The sequence below is a fragment of the Camelina sativa genome, chromosome 11, assembly GCF_030686135.1.
Source record: "Camelina sativa cultivar CO46 ecotype springtype chromosome 11, ASM3068613v1".
NCBI lineage: Eukaryota > Viridiplantae > Streptophyta > Magnoliopsida > Brassicales > Brassicaceae > Camelina > Camelina sativa.
The window spans coordinates 37,036,307-37,057,895 of record NC_141890.1 but is presented as its reverse complement, the minus strand read 5'-3'; the positions used below and the strand labels follow the sequence as shown (position 1 = coordinate 37,057,895).

Genomic DNA, 21,589 nt, shown 5'->3' with positions numbered 1-21,589 from the left:
TCCAGTTGTGCCGCCAGTGGATGGTGGGCAGGTTCCAGTAGTGCCGCCAGTGGTTGGTTGGCGAGGTCCAGTGGTGAAGCCTGTAGCTGGTGTGCAGCCAGGGGCCGAGGTAGTGGATGCTCAGTATGTTCAGATGTTGGTGCAGTTACGACATGTGGGCGTGGGATTTTTCCCAGGAGGCACAGATCCGAGTGCAGCGGATGAGTCGTGAGAGAGGATGGAGGATATTTTCCAGTCACTCCGGTGTTTCGACCACTATCGGGTAGACTTGGAAGCACATTACGTTTCGGGGGATGCGAGGGTCTGGTGGAGGTCGGTGACGGCACAGAGAGTGCAGCGTGAGATAACTTGGAGGGACTTTGTGAGAGAGTTCAACGCTAAGTATTTTCCATAGGAAGCACTTGATCGCATGGAGGTGGGGTTCTTAGGGTTGACCCAGGGGAACCGTACGGTGCGGGAGCTGGATGCGGAGTTCAGTCGGATTGTGGTATATGCAGGTCGGATTTTGGAGCCAGAATCGGCTCAAGTGCGAAGGTTCTTGTTGGCTCCGCGTGACGATATGAGGACTCGGTGCAGGGTGAGGATTTATACTACTAGAGCAGAGCTGGTAGAGATTGCAGCTGGGATAGAGGATGACTTGAGGTCACAGGTAGTGGTGGCTAGCCCTACTGTTCAGATAGAAGAGATATTGGAGCAAAGCATTCGAGGCAAGGGTAGAAATTTAGAGCAAAGGCATAAGAGGAAGCTAGAAGACACGTCAGATATGCGGCAAGGCGGACGAGGGTGTTTCGAATGTGGAGGCAGGGATCACATGTTGGCAGACTGCCCCAAGAAAGGTGACTCGCAGGAGTACTGTCGATTGTGTTATCATTGTGGGGAGGAGGGGCATATCAGGCCTTTCTGTCCTAAATGGAGGCAGATGATGGAGGTTGAGGCGCAGCCGAAGGGAGGACCGGGTGCCCATCCCGGTGTTTAGTTTTAGCTTTTTGTTTCTTTCTTTTGTTTATGTATTTTCGTTGAGGTTGTAACGATTATGACATTTTGAGATTAATAAGATGAGTATTCTTTATTTTTGATTGGTGTTGTCATGGGAAAAGAAAAATAGCTCGGAGTTTCTATAATTGGAAAGCTTCCATAAATAGAAAATTTCCATAAAAAGGAGGTCTCCATAATTAGAAAGTTTCTAAAAATGGAAAGGTTTTTGTGGAAAGTGTGGTGATCTCTGTGGTGATCTTACGGGATGTGTACCTTGGTGGTGGTCTTAGGACGCCGGATAAAATGGCGGCGGTCCTGGTGACGTTTGTGGCCTTAGTGGCGGTCCTGTGGAACGTTTGTGTGGTCTTTGTGACGTGTTTGGAGTCTTTTTGACGTGTTTAGGGTCTTTGTGACGTCTCGGTAGCCTTAGTGGCGATGTTCACTGTAGGACATTGCAATGTTCTTGCGGAAGTGTTGAGGTAGATGTAGTCGGGAGATACTCGATGGTATTACTCAAGGCCGTGTGGGCCCAAATCATGTGATACCGATAGCTTGATGGACTTTGTGGCCATAGAATGGGATTGGTATGTTGCTTCGGATGACGATCCGATAGCGCGCTTTAGGGTGACGACCCAAGAGCGGGATTTTGAGACTTCCTTGATACCGTAGCTGTAAGCCGTGGCTCGACAGTGAGCTGGTATGTCTCGAGGGTTGCGACTCGAGAGCGGGGGAGTGGGTGTGAGTGACTTCCTGGTACCGTAGCTGTAGGCTGTGGCCTGGCAGTGAGCCGGTATGACTCGAAGGTTACGACCTGAGAGCGGGGGGAGTGTGAGTGACTTCCTGGATGTTATAGCTTAAGGCAGTTGGCCTGATAGCGAGCCGGCATGATTCGTTAGTTGCGACTACAGACAGAGGAAGCACTGAGTTAAGAGAAAATAACGTGTATGGTGTGAGTGTATTGGCTAGAGGGAGACCTCGGGGTCAGTCGGAGGTGTGCGTGCTGTTGCGACAGTTGCACGGGAAACTTTGGCTGATGGTGTTCAGTCCGGTCAGAGGACGTGTGGGCCGTGTTGACGGTGGCACAGAGGTCCTTGGTAGATGGACGGTTCTGCGGGATTCGAGGACGAATCCTTGTTGGTGGGGGAGAATTGTAACATCCGCGAACTTAATAGTGAAATTTGGGATGTGTTGATCGACACCAACTTTTTGCTGGTTCGTCCAAATTGTTTTATTTTGCGATTTTTGGGTTGGTTTCGTTTAATTGGGTTATGTAAACCGAATATATAAGTAGGAAAGCGACGAATTGAGGGTTTAGGGTGTGTTTTGTCGCCGTTTGCAGAAGAAAAGAGAGAAAAGGGAGAGTTTGTGAGTTGAGAGGTTTTTGGGATTGTTCTTGGCTGTGTTGGTGAGATCTGTGGCTGAGGAAGGAAGAGTTGTTGCTGGGAATAAAGGAGAAGCTTCTTAAGGTGTTGTTTCCATCATTTCTCAATCAAATCTTCCTGCAAAGGAGGTGAGTGCTTGACCATTGCTGATCTAAGCCTGAGATCTCTTTGTGATGGTTGTTCTTTGTTGTTTGTGGTGTATTGCTTGCGTGGTTTGGTTGGTTTCATGTTTCCTTAGGTCCCTGAAGCGCTTGGGAGAGTTTGGGATGGATTGGAGGCGATTTGGAACGGATGTTCGACGTTCGGTTTAGTGCAGATCGTGTCTGCGAAGGCGGTGTCGATCGACACCATGGTTGTGTCAGTGTCGGTCGACACCAGACTTATCTGTGACTTGTTTTTCCTGGTTTTTTGTGTTGTTTGTATTTGTTTGTTTGCTTTAACAAGAGGTTCTCAGTTGCTTGTGTGTATAGCCCAGTAGATGAGAAGATTGCCTCACTGAGTGTTTATGACAATACTCATGCATCTCAATTTGTGTTTGTGGTGCAGGTAAATGCGATGTGTGATCGTGGAATTAAGGCGATGAGGAGGAAGATGATCTAGGGTCTCAGTTATATGTTGTTGGTCTTGGTTATGTTTATTAATGTTGGAATCCGGTGTAGTAGCATGGTTAGGAATGTTCCTATTATTGGTATGTTTCCGCTGTGCATAATGATCGTTGTCGGTTTAATGATGGTTTGTGGTTTGATGCTTAATTAAGTATTATGGGATGCTTAATTATGATTAAAAAAAAAATGGGTCGGGTTGTTTCACACGTAGACATGGACTTCTTCATCCATATTTTTCCTATCAACTAAAAGTCGGTTCGAGTGTATTAACCACAATCTAGTTCTCAAGTCTCATCTTATATACTCATCATAGTTTGTTACGGTGCTCTGTTGTACTTGCTCTGTTTTACCTCTCCAACTCGGTCATAATATGTCTTGTTTGTTTCACTGCCTTTAGCAAAACGAGTGCAAACATATTAGACTTGAACAAATATCCAACTGGTCAGCACACATATCATGCAAAATATTTGTACAATTGAACTCATCCAACTGAATTCACCAAAGAACTACACCAGACTGAGAGCTCTAAACACTCGACCAATGGCCAAATCCAGAATACCTTTAAACGTGTCCAGGTTTGTATTCAAAGTTTCAAACCAGTTTGTGATCAAAACCAGTTTCTGATCAACTTATATGATAAGACAAACATCTAGCAACTTAAAAACACAATAATAGCTAGAAGAAACAGTAACAAACATTAGAGAGAGAGAGAGAGAGACATGGACAAAAAGAGAAGAATCATATCATTTTTACGATTATTCTCAGGCTTATGAATCCAAATTCTATTTTCTCCCCACCCTCAAATCACGATGAAACTGTTTTGGGGTAAAATCAAAGCATTAATCGGTTTGTACATTTGATTGGTTTAGTGATTTTTGGTTATTCTTAACTGATTTAAGCATTTGAGTTAATTTGACTCAATAAAAGTAGAATTGATGGATTAAATTTTTAAACCATTACCCATTACAATTAAATTCATTTGATCCATTAAACCAATTGACCCACTAACTTATTTTATCCATGAATTCATTTGGTTAAAACTTTTTAACTCATTAGTGTTCATGGATTGAGTTGAGTTGAGTCTATCCATTAAATTTGACCCATTTTGACACCCCTACACATGTGATACAAAATTTACCCTCAATATAATATCTAGTCTTCATGCTCTTTTACACATATAATAATATATTAATAAGATTATCAATTATCTTTCAGAAGAAAATATATCATTTTATGCTCAATCAAATGCCTACACATAGGGATAGAATCTATAATTGGGATTTCCAATTGTCTTTAAAATGAAAGGGTTATCCTTTTATACTCAATCAAATGCCTTCACGTAGGGGTGGAACGGATACGATATCTAAAATTCAACAAAAATCTAAGACTAATGAGACCAGAAAAGAAATAAGTCCCTAATAGGTAAGCAGCACCTTTCATTTCCTATATAAACAATCCTTATACCAACAAAACAAACCATACATAAAAAGATGGTGGATCAATAGGCTCTTTTGCTTAAGATGATCGCCAAAGAGATAGCAGAATTGCAAAAATTGTGTAGTGAGAACCGAAACCTTTAGATTCAAGAAATTATGTGGGGTTGTCTCAAAGGAAAGAATGATGTACATAAGCTCGGTGAAAAAGATATGCGAGATTTGATGTCTTTTATTGATAAGTATATCAATAAGCTTACTTGCAGGATGGAGAACCTTGTGGAGAATAGTGAATCTTCTTCTTCTTTAGATCCTCTTGTTGTTGCAGATGGAGTTGCTGTCCCAGTCGGATATTTTGATCTTAAAAAGCAGAATCAAAATCAGCAGAAAATGATTCAACCCAAAAATGAACTTCTTAAGATTTAAAATGAATGTCAATTTGGATATGAATTTGAATTCGAACCAAAATATGATTTTGGATTTGGATCAAAACTCGAATGTTGAAAAGGATGAAGACATTCCTTCCATGGAAGGGAGCCACCACCAACCTGAAACTTGACTGTCTCGCTACCACCATGGCTGATGTTTGTGCTCCCAACATCACCAACAATCTTAATTCTTAAGGAGAGTTGTTTAAATTTTAGTGATGAAGCATTTGATTGTTTGGATATGTGTTTTCGCCATTTTAAAAGACAAAATCTGTATGTAAATTCATTTTGTTCGTTTTTTTGTGTGATAATAATAAATATTTTAGTTTTAAGTTATTGTAATGTTCATCTGATTACTAAGTAATGAATTTTTTTGGAAAAATTATCATTTTATTTTGAGAAACTTAAATCATAATGAAAAAATAATCAGTAGTTGCAATAGTTTAAACCAATTGTGATATTACTAACTACCTAAGACCAATTCACAGTAGGTTCAGTTCATCAATTCAATGTGTAAATAAGAATATTAAGGTTGTTTTTTTGATGAGTTTGGCTAGTGGTGTGGATCCTATATTTTGCCGAGAAACAGTATTCTAATATCTTTAAACCATGAATAACATATATAAGATCATCTCCATTGGTGGTATTTAGATAGTGTTGACAAGGTTGCTTAGCAATATAAATAAATAATTAAATGTAAAAGTGAAGCAAAATGTTAACAATCGATGTTTACAGAAGGAGTTTTAGAACTATTAAGTACCTTATGTGTGTCACCTTCTGATTGGATAAAAGAAAAATAACTTATTTTTTTTTCTTCTACTCGCTCTTTTCTCCGACTTCATCTCTTCGTATCTCTCTCTATTTGGCGACTGTGGATGTTAAATGATGCTTCAAACTGTTTATATTGGTAAGAATCTCTCTGATTTCAGTTGTAGAGCATGATGAATTAGGTTTTTGATGTGATATGAAATTAGGGTTAAACGAATTGGGAATTGATGTTAACAAAATTAGAGTTCTAGGTTGTTTAGCCGATTGGGAATTGCTAATTGCTAATGTTTGACTTCATGTATTAATGTTTTAGTTTCAGATGGGTTATCATCTTCTTAAAACGATTGGGAATTGATGTTACCAAAGCTAGAGATCTATGCGATGCTAATCGTCTCCTTTCTCAAGGACGTTCTCTCTTTCAAGCTTTTCCTCTCTCTTTTTTTTATTTTGTTTCCTGGGTTTTTTTAGCTTCGAATTTGTTTAATTGAAGTAGAACTCTGCATAAAAAAAATATACAAAACGTTAAAGGAAGCTTGTAAGGAATTTGTTCTTGTTCTGACTTGTGTAAGGTATCCTCTAGATTTGTGTTCTTGTTATTTGTGTTTATAATTATCAGGATGAAAATAGGTTTGAGCTAATTGCTATATTTGTTGTAGTTTGATTTAATTGTTTGGTGTTTGTTTTTAAGATTCGTTTTTTCTTAAGGTCCTTTTGTGTTATCTTAGTATTTCTTTTGCTTTGCAGTGATCCTCCAAGCTCTGAAGTCAAGAAAGCACCAACAAGATCTAGTTGCAGTTCCTACGATCTCCATGGCTTCCGGTGATGTTCTTCGTCGTTTCATCAGTGTCTATCTTTCCCAGTACAGCTCTGACTCCTTGGTGACGTATTGGGTGTGAAGAGGACAATTTGATCCGAATGCAATGACAGCAAAATCAAGGTATCCTCTATATGCTCTTTTGTCAATGTTAATCTCATTTAACAAACCAATTGGAAATAGTCTCACTAGCTTATTAAATGCTTACCTAAGGAGAGATTTGAATGGTTTTCTTATTTAATTTTGTTTGATATGTAGCTAACTGTCAAATCAGTATTTAGTGTACCATTACTTCTGCTTTGTGTTAAATGGTTTTGCTATGTGATAAATGGTTGTGCTCTGTGATAAATGGTTGGTTTTTTGTCATTAGGGCCACTGATTGCTAGTTATGTGACCTTTAACCATAAACTCCAATTGCACCATTGATTGCTAGTCTTTAGGTTTTGCTCTTCCTTCTCCTTTAAACACAAACCATAAACACGCCTTCTATCTTTTCCTTTAAACTTACACGATTCTTCTTACTCTTCCATCCCTTTAAGCTCAAACCATAATCACGCCTAATTATTACAACCTTCTTTCTTTCTTTTAAACACCAACCAGAAACTTGGATATGGATCCATTTAGTGAAACTTTGGGTTTTATGGATCTGTTAACTAGTCAAACCACAACCAACACTGTCGAAACCAATGAAACTGATGAGGTTGCAAGCGAAGGTGAACACCAACCTGAGGAGCGTCAACAAAGAAGAAAATGGTCTCACACTGAAGATGTCTCTCTCATTAGTGCTTGGATCAATATAAGTAAGGATGCAGTTATTTCAAATGGCCAAAAACGTAATACTTTTTGGTCACGTATTGCAACTTATTATGCTGCAAGTCCTAAGCTTGCTGGTCTCTAGAAAAGAGATCCCAAGCACTGCAAACAAAGGTGGCAGAGGATCAACGAGACGGTGTGCAAGTTTGTTGGAAGCTATGAAGCTACAACAAAAGCAAAATCTAGTGGCCAGAATGAGGATGATGTGATTAAATTGGCTTACGAGATATTCCACAATGATTACAAGGTGAATTTTACCCTTGAGCATGCTTGGAGGGAGCTTCGCCATGATCAAAAATGGTGTCGAGCTTCTAGTACGAAAGGTACTGGAGCTTCAAAGAGAAGAAAGGCTAATGAACAACCTTCACAGTCATCAACCTCAGTTCCAACGAATGTGGAAAAAGAAGCTCGTCCTTTAGTTATTAAGGCAGCAAAGGCTAAGGAAGCAAAGGCCAAGGGTAAAAGGGTTGTGAGCAGGCCAAAGACTGTGGAAGAAGAAGGTGCTTCGCTTGAGGAGTTTCAGAGCATGTGGGAGATTAGGCAAAAGGAATTTGATTTGAAAGATAAGCAAAGTAAGATCAAAGAGAAGCAAACAATGCATAAAATGCTTGACCTACTCCTTGCTAAAACAGAGCCACTTACAGCATAGATTATATGCATTGGGAGTGGAAGAATTGCCCGACTGCATGGAAAGGTCAATACACACGTGGATCTGGAAAGCCAACAATTGTTTTAGAGGTTGTAGCTTCACAAGACCTTTGGATATGGCACGCATTTTTTGGACCTCCAGGAACATTGAACGATATCAATGTTCTCGATCGCTCACCAGTTTTTGATGACGTATTACAAGGTATAGCTCCTAAAGTGAAATTCTTTGTCAACGGACGAGCATATCATATGGTTTACTATCTCACGGATGGTATTTATCCTAATTGGGCTACTTTTATCCAATCAATTCCAATGCCACAAGATCCGAAATCATCTTTATTTGCTACATGTCAAGAAGCCACACGTAAAGATGTCGAGCGTGCTTTTGGCGTCTTACAAGCTCGATTTGCCATAGTAAAGAATCCAGCTCTTGTCCATGATAAGGCAAAAATTGGAAAAATAATAAGAGCGTGTATCATATTGCACAATATGATAGTAGAAGACGAAAGAGATGGGTACGCTACTCAGTTTGATGCCGCAGCATTCGCACAAGCAGATTCAAGTAGAGCTTCACAAGTTGATCTCGCATATTCAACAGATATGTCTTCAAATCTCACTAACATAATGATAATGAACAGACGAAATAAAGTTCATGATCGAAAAATACATCAAAGATTGAAAGATGATTTGGTTGAGAATATATGGCAGAAATTTGGCACCAATCAAGATTACAATTAATTGTGTTTGTAATGTGTTTTAAATATCCTTTTATGTATTGTTTGTTTAAAATCTTATGAAATATATTCATTTTCAAGTTTTTATAAATATATAATATTAAACAAAATTTATTAAACTTTAATAATTTCCAAAATAAAATTTTTGAATTAAGGATCCCAATTTTAGATACTGCCAATGGACCCATAAAAATAGAAAGTTTCTTAAAAACTTGTTAACTTCACTTTTATTTACTTTTATGCAAAATTATTGTTCTTAGCAACTTTGCTAACACTCCACCAATGGAGTTGCCCTAATGTATATTTTGGAAACACCCAAATATGCATTCATAGATTCGCTTGCTGTTCACAACCATTTGACAAAAACTGATAAAATGATTACCTTGTACAGGGGCGCTTCCTCTGCTTGTATGTTCTGTAACTGCCCCGTCGAGTGCACAGGACCACCTTTTCACTTGTAGTTACTCAACCATGCATCTTGGATAAATTAACTCGACGCCTTCTCCTCTACTAATGTTAGACTACATACTAGCTTTGATAACCTGCTTCTCCTCGTCTCTTCGTATGACTTCACTGCTACAACGCTATTCATTCTGCATTATATTTTTTTATGTTTCGATCCACTAAATAAGGAGAGAGGAATCAGCGACGGCATAGGTAACAAACAACTTTTACATGCAAGCACATTGATAGTCAAGTTCATGAAAAATTAAGCACACTTCAGCAAAGAGGATCTTCCAAGTTTAAAGCTTTAGTTTGAAGCTCAAGACCATACTTTAGAGATTCATTAGCCATTTTGCCTAACTTTCCTCCTTCTTTCAAACTCTTTCAAAATCTTTAGCTGAAAGGGTGCATATAATATAAATATAAAACGATTTTTGGTTAAATAAATTTAATATTTATTCCAAAAAATTTAAAAAGAAAACAACAAATATCACATAATTATTCTAGTAACTCTAACTCAATTTGACCCAGAAATCCTTGAATCTGAGTTCCTTGTTTATAAACTCAATGAGTTTATCTTGAGAGATTTTCAAACCAATTCCCACACTGTCGAAACCAAGACATCCATCAATCCACCGTACCAAACCTTTAGACCAAACCAACCAAAGAAAACATTCGTATGTAGTCCAGATATGGTGTTGCCATTGTCGGAGAAACACCCTCCTCCTATAAAATCAGACCAAGCAAACACCAAAAACCGAACCAAACCCAATTACTAACAAAAAAACAAACCTCGGGAAAGATCCCAAGCATTGATGGATCAAAACCCTAAAAATCGCCTTCCCTTCGCTACTCTCCTCTTGTTTTTTTGTCATCATTGAATCGACAAGAACGATTCGTAGCCAATCCCTACTACGCGGGATAACATGATTTAGTAGAGTCGAACTCCGGTAGGATCGGTCGCACAGGTTGTATCGTAACAATTTCACTAAAGACAATTCCCTCTCATTTTTTTTTATCACTAGTATAGTTTCGAATTATATATTATTATTTTTTATTCCACTAATATTTTTGTATTTTTTTATAAATTAATTTCATTTTGTAATTTTTTTTATGCATTTAAAATGATATTTTGTATTTATTATTTTAATATGAAAATATCAGTAATTAAATATAAAACTGCTCAGTATTATGTAATTTTAATTAACTTTAATGTAATTTTTCTCCCTTAAGTGGACATCCTAAACAAAAATAAAACTCACAGTACACATGTGATACAAAATTTACCCTCAATATAATATCTAGTCTTCATGCTCCTTTACACATAAAATAATATATTAATAAGATCACCAATTATCTTTTAAAAGAAAAGATATCATTTTGTGCTCAATCAAATACCTACATGTAGGGATGGATTCTATAATTGGGATTGCCAATTATCTTTAAAATTAAAGGGTTATCCTTTTATACACAATCTAATGCCTACACGTAGGCGTGAAACAAATACAATATCTGAAATTCAACAAAAATCTAAGACTAATGAGACCATAAAAGAAATAAAATCCCTAATAGGTAAGAAGCACCTTTCATTTCCTATATAAACAATTATTATACCAACAAAACAAACCACACATAAAAAGGTTGTTTTTTGATGAGTTTGGCTAGTGGTGTGGATCCTACATTTTGCCGAGAAACAGTATTCTAATATCGTTAAACCATGAATAACACATATAATGTATATTTTGGCAACACCCAAATATGCATTCATAGATTCGCTTGATGTTCACAACCATTTGACAACCAGTGATAAAATGATTACCTGGTACAAGGGCGCTTCCTCTGCTTGTATGTTCTGCAACTGCCCCATCGAGTCACAAGACCACCTTTTCACTTGTAGTTAATCAACCATGCATCTTGGATAAATTAACTCGACGCCTTCTCCTCTACTAATGTTAGACTACATACTAGCTTTGATAACCTGCTTCTCCTAGTATCTGAGTATGACTTCACTGCTACAACGCTATTCATTTCGCATTATTTTTTTTTATGTTTCGATCCACTAAATAAGGAGAGAGGAATCAGCGACGGTATAGGTAACAAGCAACTTCTAAATGCAAGCACAATGATAGTCAAGTTCATGAAAAATTAAGCACATTTCAGAAAAGAGAATCCTCCAAGTTCAAAGCTTTAGTTTGGAGCTCAAGACCATACTTTAGAGATCATTAGTCATTTTGCCTAACTTTCGTCCTTCTTTCAAACTCTTTCTAAATCTTTAGCTGAAAGGTTGCATATAATATAAATATAAAATGATTTTTGGTTAAATAAATTTAATATTTATTCCAACAAATATCACACAATTATTCAATTTGACCCATAAATCCTTGAATATAAGTTCCTTGTTTATAAACTCAATGAGTTTATCTCGAGACATTTTCAAACCAAATCCCACACTGTCGAAACCAATACATCCATCAATCCACCGTACCAACCCTTTAGACCAAACCAACCAAAGAAAACATTCGTATGTAGTCCAGATATGGCGTTGCCATTGTCGGAGAAACACCCTCCTCCTATAAAATCAGACCCAACACACACCAAAAACCGAAGCAACCCCAATTTCTAACCAAAAACCAATCTCGGAAACGATCCCAAGCATTGATGGATCAAAACCGTAAAATCGCCTTCCCTTCGCTGCTCTCCTCTTATTATTTTTTTTCGTCATTGAATCGACAAATACCGATTCATAGTCAATCTCTACTGTAACATCCGCGAACCAAAAATGTGGGTTTTGGGGATGGGTGTCGATCGATACCAAGGATGGTGTTGGTCGACACCAATGATTTCTGGTTCGGCGAGTTGGTGTTGTAATCATTTAACTAAAAACATTTCTCTCTTGTTTTTTTATCTCCGCTTTTGATAGTATAGTTTCGAATTATATATATATTATTATTTTCTAGACCACTAACATTTTTTTTATTTTTTATAACTTAATTTCTTTTTGTAACTTTATTTTATGCATTTAAATAGATATTTTGTATTTATTATTTTCATATGAAAATACCAGTAATTAAATATAAAAATGCTAAATTTTTTTGTAATTTTAATTAACTTTAATGTTATTTTTTTTCCCTTAAGTGGACATCCTAAAAAAAGAAAACTCACATTACACATATGATACAAAATTTATCCTCAATATAATATCTAGTCTTCATGCTCCTTTACAATTATAATAATATATTAATAAGATTACCAATTACCTTTCAAATGAAAAGATATCATTTTATGCTCAATCAAATGTCTACACGTAGGGATGGAATCTATAATTGGATATCATTTTATGCTTGTATTATTTGCAATTGCCCCAGCGAGTCATAGGACCACCTTTTTACTTGCAGTTACTCAACCATGCATCTTGGATAAATTAACTAGAGGCTTTCTCCTCTACTAATGTTAGACTATGTACTAGCTACAATGCTATTCATTCTGCATTATGTTTTTTATGTTTGGATCCACTAAAGAACGAGAGAGGAATCAGCGACGGCATAGGGAGTAGGCAACTTCTAGAGACAAGCACATTGATAGTCAAGTTCATGAATAATTAAGCATACTTATGGATATATTTGTCATTATTTTTATCGACGATATCCTGGTTTATTCTAAGAGTCCTGAGGAGCATGCAGTGCATCTGAAAGCAGTTCTAGAGAAGCTGTGGGAGCAGAAACTGTTTGCCAAGTTGAGCAACTGTAGATTCTGGTAGAGGGAGATGAGATTTCTAGGTCACATTGTGTCTGGAGAGGGAGTTTCTGTCACGCCCCTGAACCGTCCACATGGCCAGACTAACCGCGGACCGGCCCGGACGACGTCACATAGAGGACAACTGCCCGCGATCCGACCGAGGTTCCACCAATGAATTACGTTCCCCAGCCAGTCCACCGACAGCCGCCTACCCACTATGTACATCCCTTAGGCTTTTCAACCCTCGGAACGCACGCGGCGTTGTGCTGGTCCGGACTAGACCATACCATTTCCACTTGTCCGAATATATAAGAAAATATCTTGATTTATTACTTAAGTAAAATGTTTACAAATCAAATAGAAATACTTAAATAAAAAAGTTGGATCCATTCGAAGAAAAACATGTTGAAGAAATATAGGATTTGCTACACAGCACGAAAAGACCCTAGCCGGTTATTTAACCCTCAACTCTACCCACTTAGTCTTCCTTGCAAGACAAAAACATTTGTGGATAGGAGTGAGTAAACTAAGATTACTCAGTGAGTTGGGTAACCCTCTAACACGCTATCTTCCCCCATCCAACTACCCCCAAACAACAAACAACAAGCACGCAATGCGGAAGCGTAAACAAGCAAGCAGTCAATCACACAAACAAACAATCAAGTCTATGAACAATCAAGACTCTTGACTCATCTAGACCTTGACTCTAACTTGGCATCCACACCTTATTACCCGCAAAACCCTGGGTAAGATTGCTAGTCGTGCGTCAAGATAACTTGACCACTCTAGACTTTCCAAAAGTGGGCCGCCACGCCACACTCTAGGCAACCATGCCTTACTTAGACAACCACACAACATCCTAGGGCCCTTCGATCCTCTGTTCTGTCCCAAACACACCTTCCGCATTGATACCACAAAAGCAACCAACCGGACACACCCACATCCTCCGCATTGCTACCTCCTTGTAAACAACCGGGCATTCATGGCCGCATCGTCATGCAGCAGTTCGGGCTAGTAGCTAGTTAGACACCAAAATGTCCTTCTGTGAGATCCCTCTAGATTAGCTCACCGGACATCCTCACACATGTCGGGAACAGAGATCAACCTCTAGCTACGAACCAAGACATTTAACTCGCGGACTAGCTAGGACAAGCACTTAACTCTAAGTCTATCGACACAAAGAATTAAGTACTAGATCAATCACAAACACACAACCAAGCAAGTGTCACACGCAAGCAATCAAACAAAGTATCACAATTATAAGAAGCAAGAAACGATCATGCAACATATGATTTTCCTACTCATGCATGCAAACTATATGCACCTATCCCATCATTTAACCCCCGGGTTAAATATTCTCCAAGATTAATTCTCCTTGTTATCACATGCATGCGGCTCTTTCCATCACGGAGATTCTCGCATGTTTCATAAAATAACTCTCCAATGGATTGATCTCCAATAAAATCCATGAGGTTTCGCAATATCATTCTTTTCTATTTTTGGGCACACATGCGGCTCTTTCCATCCCGTAGATTCTTGCATGGCCTCACCAAAAATAACCCATCCCGTAGACAGATCTCCCATCATGTCTATGAGGGTTTAACCTCTCCCAAAATACTTGCAAAATATTTTTAATATCATGCACAACCGCCATATCTAATTTTTAATGTTAGAAAAATTTGTACTAATTTTTCCACCGATCCAAAGGATCAAAACCCCCCAAATCTAGCATGCAAGGCCATTTACACTTGCAGCTAATTTTCCAAAATTATTCCCATTGATCCAATGATCAAAAATCCCCAAAATCGAGCATGCAAGGCATTTCACACTTGCAGCTGACCTCAAGAAAATATTTCCCTTAGGTTATCATGCATTACTTCCCCAAAAATGCATGAACCCCCCCCCCCCCCCCTTTAATCTCCTCTTGTCTACATGCAGTCCTCTAGATCTACATGCAACAAGGAACATGCAACACACAAGGACTGATACAAGAGCTAGAAAGCTAGTGTATCTCCCACAAACAACAAATCACAACTCACCTCACTTGAAGAACTTGGCCGATTGAGCTTCACCACACCACGCCGATCTGACAACACTTTCCTTTGCTCCTTAGCTCTTCCCTCCAGCGAGACTCCTTCTTCTTCCTCTTATTTGCTCGAAAACTCTTGGTTTTTAACTCCAAAAGGTTGAGAGATAATTTTGGTAGAATTTGGGTGTAATGAGAGGTTTTGGTCAAAAATGAGAGGAATGAGGGTCATATTTATAGCCCATTCGATCTCTCCTTCATGCAAGCATGTGGCAAATTTCAATTGACAAGTGTCATTTTTCTCCCATGCATTTGACACTTGTTGGCGCAAGACGAGTCTCACGAGCGCGTGCATCTCACACACTGGCGGAGAAGCTTTAAGATGCTGACATGTGGCTTAGCATCCCATGGCGAGACCTTTCCTCTTCCCCCCCTTGTCCTGGCCATGTCCCATACGTGTTTCATGTCCAATTATCATTTGTTCGTGGTACATGGTTCTTGGTCCATCTCTGATCCACTCTTCCCTCACATACGGTGTCCTGTTCCATGGCACTTAAATTTTCTCCCATCATCTTGTACGTCTCACTCGGACTTGGTACGTACTGTGACCTTCCCATGCATGATCCCGTGCATGCTACGTATACTGGTACGTTCGACCGTTTGATCGACCGTTTGGTAGGTTTTCCTCATCAATCGTGGCTGGTCAATCCCACGATTGATTGAATACTCCTTGACCACTTCATAGTACTTCTTCCCGGTCTGGCCTGTCCGTACTCTCACGTCCGTCCGGCCTGCACCACAAGGAGTGGATCACTACAGTTTCTGTAGATCCGGAGAAGATTCAGACCATCAGGGATTGGCCTAGACCGCAGAATGCCACACAGATCAGGAGTTTTCTTGGGTTGTAATAGGAGGTTTGTGCTGGGATTTGCAAGCAAGGCACGGCCAATGACTAAGTTGACAGGGAAGGATGTCCCTTTTTTTTTGTCACAGGAGTGTGAGGAGGGATTCACAAGGCTGAAAGAGATGCTGAATACTACACCAGTGTTGGCATTGTCAAAGCAGGGTGAGCCCTATGTGGTGTTTATAGATGCATCTAGAGTTGGCTTGGGGTGTGTGTTGATGCGGCATGGGAAGGTTATTGCCTATGCTTTGCGGCAGTTGCGGAAGCACGACGAAAATTATCCTACCCATGACTTGGATATGGCTGCTGTACTTTTCTCCCTGAAGATTTGGAGATATTTTCTTTATGGCGCGAAGGTGCAGTTATTTACAGATCATAAGAGTATATATTCACTCATCATGAGCTGAATTTGAGGCAGAGGTGGTGGATGGAGCTGGTGGCAGATTATGATCTAGAGATAGCATACCACCCTGGTAAGGCTAATTTGGTTGCAGATGCTCTGAGTCGGAAAAGGGCGGCTTCGACTCAGGAGCAGGACATGGAGTCTATGGTAGGAGAGATTAGTGTGTTGTCTCTCAGGAGCTATTGGGTTTGGAGGCGGTTGATAGAGCAGATCTTCTGAGCATAGTGCGGTTGGCTCAGGATAAGGACATGGGGATGGTGAATGCCTCTTAATGTCATTCTCCCAAGGAATCGACGCTCTAAGGTAGGTAGACTGATAATCCTAGAACTCTGATGGCTCGCGAAGCTGGACGATAAGGCATGATATAAACTCGGAAATCTAAATGCCCCAAACTCTCTTAAAACAAACCAAACAAAGCAAGGCGATGGAAATTTAGACAGAAGCTTCGCAGAGAAAGATGACAAGTGGTGAGACGAATCCCGAAAATCCTTATGCCCAAGATTCTCTTTTAACGACTCTTCACTCCTCAGCTAATGAATGGCAACATCAAGTGCGGCGAAATCACTTGATATAACGAAAACTCGTTGATGTAACCCACCAAGGAGAACTCTTTGATGTAACCCACCAAGGAGAAAGAACAAGTTCCAAAAGAAACAAAGGAGTTTTCCAATCTCAAATAAAAGATAAAAGATCTCTTGGATTATTGATCGATGGTTCTCAAATGAGATTACATGTGTTTATAAAGAGATAAGAAACTTGGTAACAAAGTCAAGTATTAATTATTCTTGAAAGTAGGAGTTCATTAAGATAGTAAGTTGAATGAAGACCCAACTCTTGGTGCATGTTTTTCTTCCCCCAATGTGACTCTTAATCTTTATTTTCGTCACTCCTCTTTGACCACAAAATAAAGTGATTATTTTGGGCTTTCTTGGACTTGAATTAGGCTGAAAGTAGGCTAGACTTGATAGAAAACATCCCCAATAGAACTTCTCATGTTCTCTTTACCCATAAGCTCTTGAATTGACCCATTAAGTGCATCCTTGATTTTCTTTCTGTTTGACTCTTTGGTCCAACTTGCTGATGAGAAACAAAATGGACTGTATGATTTCTTCACCTTGGGTTTAGTAGAAACAATTCCTGGTTGCCAAACATAATTCTGGAAGCACATAAACCAATTGGACCTAAAGCTCTTTAGGTGAAGAACTAGACTGACCTCCTTTGACAAATAAAGTGTATCCTTGTATTCCATGTGCCAAATCTTCTGTTCCTGAGCTTGTTGGAAAAATACGAGTTCCATTAACATCTTCCAAGTGGTTTTGTGTCGAAAGTGTTGCTGAGTTGATATTTGTAATATGATCTTTGACTCAGACGTGAAACTGAGACTAGGATAGATCCACTGACTTGAAATATTCAAATCTTTCACATATGAACTTATATTAATGTGATTCCAATTCTCCGTGGTTCTGGAATGGATCAAGATTGCAGAACATTTTGGTCCATAGCTTGAATCCTTCGGACTTACTCGGAATCCTCCGTTGAATACTCGTAGGTCCATATCGCATAGCCATGAGTTCACCTGATTTGTAAAATGAATAACTCCATCATCCGAAATCTGATTAGACTGATTCCACTTCGAGATATGCTCTAAATGAGGTAAGAATGTATTCCAAATAGTCATTTGGCTGGAAGAATTGATCTTCGACTTTGTTCGTGTTGAACAAGACTCAAGGATCTTCTTGGATGGTGTAACATCCGCGATCCAAATATGGCATTTTTTGTCTGAGTGTCAATCGACACCATTGGTGTATCGATCGACACCAATATTTTCCGGTTTTATCTGGTTTGTTTTAATTGATGTTTTGTTTGGTTTGGTTCAATTAGAAATCCCTAACCGCATTTATAAGAGAGGAAGCGACGAAAGTGAGGGTTTGGAGAATTGTCTTGTCACCGTTAAGTGGGAAAAGAGAGAAGGAAGAGAGAAAATGTTGGAGAGTGTTCCTGAGAGATTTTGGCTTGTTCTTGGTGGTTTTTGGTGAGATATGTAGCTGTGAAAGGGAGAGTTGTTGCTGGGAACGAAGAAGAAGCTTGTGAAGGTGTTGTTTCCACCGTTTCTCAATCCAATCTTCCTGCAAAAGAGGTGAGTGCTTGACCATGGCTGATCTAAGCCTGAGATCTCTTTTGTTTGGTTGTTCTTTGTTTTTTGTGGTGTTTGCTTGCTTGGGTTTGTTGTTTTCGTGTTTCCCATAGGTTCCTGAGGCGTTTGGGAGAGTTTGAGACGGTTTTGGGATGATTTGAAATGGAGAATCGACGTTCAGATTCGTGCAGTTCGCGTGGTGTCGATCGACACCAGTATAGTGTCGGTCGACACCCTATTGTGTTAGCGTCGATCGACACCAGTCTTATCCGATGTTGAGTTTTGCCTGGATTGATGTGTTGATTGTGTTTATTTGCTTAGCTTAACATTGGAATCTCAGTTGCTTGTGTGTATAGACCAGTAGATGAGAGGATGGCCTCACTGAGTGTTTTTGACAATACTCATGCATCTCAATATGTGTTTGTGGTGCAGGTAAAGGCAAAGTGTGATCGTAGAATCAAGGCGATGAGGAGGAGGATATTCTAGAGGCTTGATTGATTGTGTTCTAGCTATTGTTAGGTTGCTAGTGTCGAGTTGATTGAACATTGTAGGATGTTGGAACTTGGCTATTTCATTGTTGGTTCTGGATTATTGCATTGTTGGTTATTGGATTTTTATTGTTGGAAATCTTATTGGTTTAATCGAAACTTTTTTATCCGCTGTTGTTGATTGTTGCTAGGTTGTTAGTGGGTATGGGACCACTAGTGAGTTAATATTGTTAATGTCAAAAAAAAAAAAAAAAAAAAGGGAAGGGTTGTTTCAGATGGCCTCATGATCATATAATACCCCTTCTCTTGAAAAAGTTTCGTCTTCGAAACTGTAAGGCCATGGGTTAGAGTGTGTTGAAGTGATTTTGGTGGCTTCTCTTTAAGAGAATATATGGACCGTTGGCTTTCCTCTACTTGGTTCCAGAACCACTGCCAGTAAACTCTTTACTCTGTTTTCTGGTTTGAAAAATGTTGAATCTCCAAAAATAAAGTCGACTGCTTCCACCATTTTGAAATCCAGGGTATAAACTTCAAGTGTAAAAAATATAAAATACCTCTTTTTGTTGGCATTAGCTGAATCATCCTTACTGCCAAGATTGTTGATGATCATGCCTTCCTTCGCGGCTTCCTTAGTCTGATCTTTGCTGACCTCTTTGTGCTATAGTTCCTCGGCTTCCGTTTGCTCACTCAGTGAATTTGTTATTTCCAACATATTATCCTGAATTGGCAACTCCTTATGCTCCTTGTCTTGAATGTGGCATTTTGTATGAACCATATTCTCACGCTGCACATTCTCCTCTCTCTTGACTTGCACACTTAATGGTATTTTCGCAACCAACAACTCTCCTTTGGCAACAAGTTCCCCACACTTTTCTCTTGTTTCTTTGGAGGTAGTAGTAGGCTTTGCTTCAATGCTCAATTTTGGGGTTGTCTTCTTCTCCATAGAATAGCTTGGTTTCAAAGTTGATGAACTTAAACCACAAGCTTGATGTGTTGGACCCCTCCTCTTGAGTTGTTTCTCAACCAAATCATCCTTGGGCAACATATCCTCCATGTTTCTACTTCTCTCAGATAACCTTTGTTGTCTTCGGTGTAACTCTTGGTAATAATGGTTGGGCACAAATCTCTTTCTCAAGACTGCTTTCATTTCATCCCATGTGTCAACAGGCCGATCTCGGTTGCGCATCCTGCTAGTAACCAGTTGATACCACCAATTGATTGCATGATCATAAAACTCTGTAGCAGCCACTTGAACCTTCTCACGGTCCGAATAGTCTTGACATTTAAAGACTAATTCCATTTTTTTCCCACTCCAAGTAAGCATATGGATCATTCTTTCCATAAAATGGTGCTATTTTCAGTTTGATTCCTCTCAAATCATCATCATTTCTTTCTCTAGCCTCTCTGTTTCATCTCAGACGCCGTTGACCCTCACTAGACGAATGCCTCTTTGGCTGTAGTAGTCATCTTCTTCATTTCTGTTACACCTAGGTCGATCTCTTTCTCTGCTATGATTGAAAACATTTGGTTATCTATGTTTTGCCTCTGCTTCAACTTCATCCAACCTCTCGTAGAGGACATTCTTCTCAACCCTCAATGAGCATCGCGTCTCTCCCATAAGTGCTTGAAATTGTAGATTTGGAATCTCAAGCCCTCCATCTTCGATGATCCCACGTTCTCGACGATTATTCTACATTTTTTTTGGTTTTTTTGTTTTTTTTTGTTTTTTTTTGTTTTTTTTTCTTGTTTCTTTTTTTCTTTTCTTCTTCTTCTTTTCTTTTTCGTTTTAAACTGAATACAAAATTAAATAAAGAAATGATGAAGATGAAAAGATAGAAGATGAAAAAGATAGAAGATAAAAGAAAGAAGATAGAAAAGATAGAAAATGATAGAAAGAAGATGAAAGGTTATAAGATCGTAAAATGATAGAATACCAAACTCAAGGGTATGCTCATCACCACTTGATATGATTCTCCCAAGGAATCGACGCTCTAAGGTAGGTAGACTAATAATCCTAGAGGCGAGATTCAGAGTTTCTGATCGTGAAGAAGCGATGCTCAGCATGAGTGTCGATCGACACAAAGCGTGTGTCGGTCGACACTAATGCGAGGGCGGCACGAGAAACCTACGTGCATTGATCGATGCCATGTGGAGGTGTTGGTCGATGCAATTAGGGATTTCGTGAAATATCGAGCATGCATCGATCGACACAAGGAGTGTGTCGGTCGACGAAAGGTAGTCTGTATCGATCGACACATGTCGTTTGTCGGTCGACACAGCCTTCGTCAGGTGTTAGTGATGATCGACACCAGACGGGTATAGGTTGACACCAACCTTCAACAGCGGCTGTTGATGTGTTTGCTCTGTGTTGCTTGGTTTGTTTTTATTGTTTGTTGATTGTGGCATGAGAGATCTTATTGCTTGTATGTATAGCCCAGTAGATGGAAGGATTACCTCATTAAGTATTTTTGGTAATACTTACGCCTCTCTTTTGTGTTGTGGCGCAGGTAAAGGCAAAGTGTGATCGTGTAATCAAGACTATGAAGAGGAAGATGTTTTAGAGGGTCGGTTGATTGCTCTGTCTTTGATAGAATGCTATAGTGGAACTTAGTTGTCTAGAACGGTTGTTAGGATTGCTGGTTATGTGACTTTGTTTATGTTTTGATTTGTTGCTGGAATTGGTATTATGTAATTATTTTATTCATTATTGTATAGTGTAATTGCTTTGTGTTATCCGTTGTTATTGATTAGGATTAGGTTGCTAGTGAGTATGAGATCACTAGTTATTAGTTATTAGAATATTTATATATATAAAAAACAGATCAGATTGTTTTAGAATTCAACATGAAATTTAT

General features: G+C 39.1%; 1 long non-coding RNA gene and 1 pseudogene across 6 annotated transcripts; both read left to right on the top strand.

Moving 5' to 3' along the window:
- Window positions 1-5,476: 5,476 nt before the first annotated feature.
- On the top strand, window positions 5,477-21,467 carry LOC104725204 (uncharacterized). Of its 5 annotated transcripts, none has more exons than XR_015570364.1 (4): window positions 5,551-5,730; window positions 5,905-6,160; window positions 6,336-6,528; window positions 21,242-21,467. It is a non-coding gene; the product is annotated as an uncharacterized LOC104725204 (long non-coding RNA). The 5 variants fall into 5 exon arrangements; XR_015570361.1 differs by lacking the exon at window positions 21,242-21,467 and adding an exon at window positions 18,679-18,907; XR_015570360.1 differs by lacking the exon at window positions 21,242-21,467 and adding an exon at window positions 8,992-9,328.
- Window positions 6,876-8,683, top strand: LOC147934914 (glutathione S-transferase T3 pseudogene; annotated as a pseudogene). The gene has a single exon (XR_015570359.1). The product of XR_015570359.1 is annotated as a glutathione S-transferase T3 pseudogene (transcript).
- Window positions 21,468-21,589: the final 122 nt, after the last annotated feature.